Below are 5,439 nucleotides of genomic sequence, written 5' to 3' on the forward strand. Positions count from 1 at the left end.
TAAAAGCAAACTACAACAGGGTTCTTGTTCCAGGTAATATGGAGTAGGCACTCACCACCCTGTCTCTGACACTGAATGCAGCAATAAAAGCTGGACAGAATGCAAGGAAGAGCTGTTTAAAGACTCTGGAATGTAGCAGGTATATTAGGAAAGCAGACCAAAATCCAAAGTATTGACGAACTGTTGGTGAGTTCAGCACCGTTTTTCTCCAGTTGTTCCAGCGAGGACTTAGAAGAAACAGAAGCTAAGGCATTAATGAGGACTGGGATAGTGCCAGAAGAAGCCCACAACTGAGGCTCAAGGAATAAGAAAGAGGTCTACCGGCACCGATAGCAGCAGCACCTGGAACAGCAGGCAACTAAAACTCTGTGGAAGGGGAAACTTCTTCCCTGATCAGAGGAGCTTCAGTCCCAAGAGAATGGGTGAACCCCTGATGTTTTTTCTCTCTCCCTGTCCTTTCACCTCTTGGCCCCAGACATGGGCACAATCATAGGAGTGCATGGCAATGTGAGGTAAATAAAGTCTTAAGTTTCTGGCCAAAAGACTGAAAAGAGTATCCAAAGAACTGGAAAGTACCAGGGAGATCATTGAGAGTGAAGAACTCAGGAAACTGATCCCATAAAGTAGTTTATGACCACTGAGACTCATCTTGAGCTGCACATGTGTGGACTGAATCCTAAACACCATAGTGAAGACTCTGAGAACTGAATAAAGGTATAGAATACCACCCAGGTTAGAACAGGTGGTCTAACCTTCTATACTTCCCAGGACCACCCGGGTCCTGGAAATGGCCACTGGGTAACACGCATGTGAAACAGAACCGAATAGTACCAAAAAGACTTTGAAGATGAAAGAACACTGAAACCACAGCCAAAAGAAGATTGGTGGAAATGTTCAGGCTGAGCCCAACTGGACTGATTGCCTGCTGAAAGAAAAATATCAACACCCTCCGTTGGATTTAAACAATATGTACAGTTTCATAATACTCAAAATGTCCAGTATACAATCCAAATTAACTCAATATATGAAGAAACAGAAAAATCTTAATTTACATGGGAAAAGAAAACAAATAGATGTCACTACCAAGGTGACACACATGTTGAAATTGTCTGACAAAGACTTTAAAGCAGCTACTATAAAAAATGTACCAACAAGCAATTGCAAGCACAGTTGAAATAACTGGAGAGCTAGAAAGTTTTGGCAAAGAAACAGAAGATTGAAAGAAGAACCAAGCAGAAATTTTAGAACTGAAAAAAATATAATAACCAAAGTAAAAAAAAAAACAAAACATACTATATGGGCTTAATAGCAATATGGAAATGACAGAGGACAGATTCAATGAACTTGAAAATAGATCAATAGAAATTATCCAATCTGAAAAACACAGAGGAACATTGTGTTTTTTTAAATGAACAGAGCTTCAGGGACCTATGAGATAATATCAGAAGATCTAATATTTATGTCATCAGAAACCCAGAATAAAAGGAAAGAGCATAATGCAGACAAAATATTTGAAAAAACAATGGATGAAAACTTCCTAATTTGATGGAATACAGAAAGTGCAGTGAATCCCAAATACAATAAATTCATGCCCATACGTATTATGATCAAACTGCTGAAAACTAAACACAAAGAAAATATCTTGAAAACATCCAGAGAAAAATAATGCATTGTTTATACAAGAACGATGATTTTAATTCTGTGCATTTCTCACTAGAAACCATGGAGGCCAGAGGAAAGTGGTACAACATTTATAGAATACTCCATTCAGCAACAGCAGAATACACATTGTTTTCAAATGTCCACAGATACACTAAGATACACATATCTTGGACCATTAAAAAATCCTCAACAAATTTAAAAGAATTGAATTCCAGAAAATGAATCTTCAAATTTAAATGGTTGCACTGGTGAATTCTACCAAACATTTGAAAAAGAAATAACATCAATTCTACACAATCTTTTCCAGAGAACACAAGAAAAGGAAAAACCTCCAAGTCATTTTATAAAGCCAGCATCACTCTCATAACATAACCAAAGACTGAACAAGAAAGATAACTACAGAATAAACCACAAATGCAAAAATCCTTAACAAAGTATTAGCAAGTCAAATCCAGCAATATATAAAAAGTATGACCCATCACAACAAATGCAAAGCTGATTTAATATATGAAAATCAGTCAATGTATCCACCATATTTTAACACTCTAAAGAAGAAAAGTCACATGATCATATAAATTGATGCAGAGAAGACATGTGACAAAATCCAGTATCCATTCATGATAAAAACTCTAAGCAACATAGGAACAGAAAAGAACTTCCTCAGCCTGATAAAAGACATCTACAACTCACAGCTGACATCACACTGAAGAGTGAAAGACTGAATACTTTCCTCCTAAGGTAAGGAACAACACAGGAAGTCCATCTCATCTCCTCTGTTCAAAATTGTACTGGCATTCTTAGTCGGAACAATAAGGCAAAAACAAGAACAAAAATGCATACACTCTGTAAAGGAAGAAATAAAACTCTCTCTTTTGATATATGGCATGATTATCTGCCTCGAAAATCCCATGTAATCTACAATAAATCTCCTAAGACAAATAAGTGAGTTTGGCAAGGATGTAGGATACAAAGTCAACACACCAAATCAATTATATTTATATCACTAATGAACAAGTAGAAACTGAATTTTTTAAAAATACCATTTATATTAGTTTCAAAAGATAAAATATTTAGGTATAAATCTAAACAAACACATGGAGAATTTGTATGCTGAAAATTAAAAAATGATGAAAGAAGACCTTTATAAATCGAGTCACCTCACATTTGTGGATTTGAAGACACCATATTATTAAGATGCCAGTTCTCCCCCAAAATGATCTATAGGTTTAACTCAATCTTAATCAAAGTCTTTGCAGGATTTTTGGTAGATACAGACAAGCTAATTCTAAAATTTATATGGAAGGCAAAGGCACTGAAATGGTCAAGGCAATTTTCAAAACTAAGACTAAAGTTGAAATAATCTCACCACCCCATTTTAAGTCTTACTATAAAGTTATGGTGTCAAAACAGTGTAATATTGGAAAAAGGATAGACATATAGATTAATAGAACAGAATAGACAGTGTAGAAATAGACTCAGGCAAATATAGCAAATATGGCCAGTTCATATTCAGATCTATTGAACAAAGGAATAGCCTTTTCAACAAATGGTACAGAGCAATTGGTCATCCATAAGCAAAAGAAAGAAAGAAAAAAGAAGAACCTCAACCAAAACATTACCCTTTATGTAAAAATTAACTAAAGTGAATGTCAGACCTAAATATAGATGCAAAATTGTAAAACTTTCAGAGAAAAACAGGAGAAAACTTATGACAAACATTTCCTATGGTGAAGGCAAAAAACTGGCAAAAATTCGTAGATATAATAGAAAAAAATTAATAAATTGGACCCAATCAGAATTAAGAAAGTTTATTCTGTGAAAGACACTGTTAAAAGAAAGAAAGACAAAGTACAGACAGGGAGAAAATATTTGCAAATCACATATTCAGCGAAGATTTTTTATGCAAAATATACAAAGAAATCTCAAAACTCAACAGTAAGGAAATAACCCAGTCTTTAAAAAATGAGCAAGAGCTTTTTCGCAACGGTTTGCCGTCGGGACACAGGTGTCGTGAAAACCACCACTAAACCTAAGCAAAAATGGGAAAGGAGACGACCCACATCAACATCGTTGTCATTGGACACGTAGATTTGGGGACGTCCACCACTACTGGCCATCTGATCTACAAATGTGGTGGGATCGACGAGAGAACCATTGAAAAGTTCGAGAAGGAGGCTGCCGAGATGGGGAAGGGCTCCTTCAAGTATGCCTGGGTCTTGGACAAACTGAAAGCTGAATGCGAGCGCGGTATCACCGTTGATATCTCCCTATGGAAATTCGAGACCAGCAAGTACTATGTTACCATCATTGATGCCCCAGGACACAGACACTTCATCAAAAACATGATTACAGGCACATCCCAGGCTGACTGTGCTGATTGTTGCTGCTGGTGTTGGTGAATTTGAAGCAGGCATTTCCAAGAATGGGCAGACCCATGAGCGTGCCCTTCTGGCCTACACTCTGGGTGTGAAACAACTCATTGTTGGAGTTAACAAAATGGATTCCACCGAGCCACCCTACAGCCAGAAGAGATATGAGGAAATTGTAAAGGAAGTCAGCACCTACATTAAGAAAATTGGCTACAACCCTGACACAGTAGCATGTGTGCCAATTTCTGGCTGGAATGGTGACAACATTCTGGAGCCAAGTGCTAACATGCCGCGGTTCAAGGGATGGAAAGTCACCCGTAAAGATGGCAACACCAGTGGAACCACACTGCTTGAAGCTCTGGATTGCATCCTGCCACCAACTCGCCCAACTGACAAGCCCTTGCGTTTGCCCCTCCAGGACGTCTACAAAATTGGTGGTATTGGCACTGTCCCTGTGGGTCGAGTGGAGACTGGTGTTCTCAAACCTGGCATGGTGGTCACCTTTGCTCCAGTCAACGTGACAACTGAAGTGAAGTCTGTCGAAATGCACCATGAAGCTTTGAGTGAAGCCCTTCCTGGGGACAATGTGGGCTTCAATGTCAAGAACGTGTCTGTCAAAGATGTTTGTCGTGGCAATGTGGCTGGTGACAGCAAAAATGACCCACCGATGGAAGCAGCTGACTTCACAGCTCAGGTGATAATCTTGAACCATCCAGGCCAAATCAGTGCCGGCTATGCACCTGTGCTGGATTGCCACACAGCTCACATTGCCTGCAAGTTTGCTGAGCTGAAGGAGAAGATTGATCGTCGTTCTGGGAAAAAGCTGGAAGATGGCCCCAAATTCTTGAAATCTGGTGATGCTGCCATCGTTGATATGGTTCCTGGCAAACCCATGTGTGTTGAGAGCTTCTCTGACTGTCCTCCTCTGGGCTGCTTTGCTGTTCGTGACATGAGACAGACAGTCGCTGTGGGTGTCATCAAAGCAGTGGACAAGAAGGCAGCTGGAGCTGGCAAGGTCACCAAGTCTGCCCAGAAAGCTCATAAGGCTAAATGAATATTATCCCCAATACCTGACACCCCAGTCTTAATCAGTGGTAGAAGAACGGTCTCAGAACTGTTTGTTTCAATTGGCCATTTAACTTCAATAGCAAGACTGGTTAATGATAACAATGCATCATAAAACCTTCAGAAGGGAGCTTCCCCGGTGGCGCAGTGGTTGAGAGTCCGCCTGCCAATGCAGGGGACGCGGGTTCGTGCCCCCATTCAGGAAGATCCCACATGCCGTGGAGCGGCTGGGCCCGTGAGCCATGGCCACTGAGCCTGTCCGGAGCCTGTGCTCCGCAACGGGAGCAGCCACAACAGTGAGAGGCCTGCGTACCGCAAAAAAAAAAAAAAACTTCATAAGGAA

The 5,439-nt window shown here is 40.0% G+C and overlaps 1 pseudogene; it reads left to right on the forward strand.

Annotated features, from left to right (window-relative positions):
• The first annotated feature begins 3,664 nt into the window (after positions 1 to 3,664).
• On the forward strand, positions 3,665 to 5,148 carry LOC131743249 (elongation factor 1-alpha 1 pseudogene; annotated as a pseudogene).
• The last annotated feature ends 291 nt before the right edge of the window (positions 5,149 to 5,439 follow it).

The sequence above is a fragment of the Kogia breviceps genome, chromosome 16 (genome assembly GCF_026419965.1).
Source record: "Kogia breviceps isolate mKogBre1 chromosome 16, mKogBre1 haplotype 1, whole genome shotgun sequence".
Lineage (NCBI taxonomy): Eukaryota > Metazoa > Chordata > Mammalia > Artiodactyla > Physeteridae > Kogia > Kogia breviceps.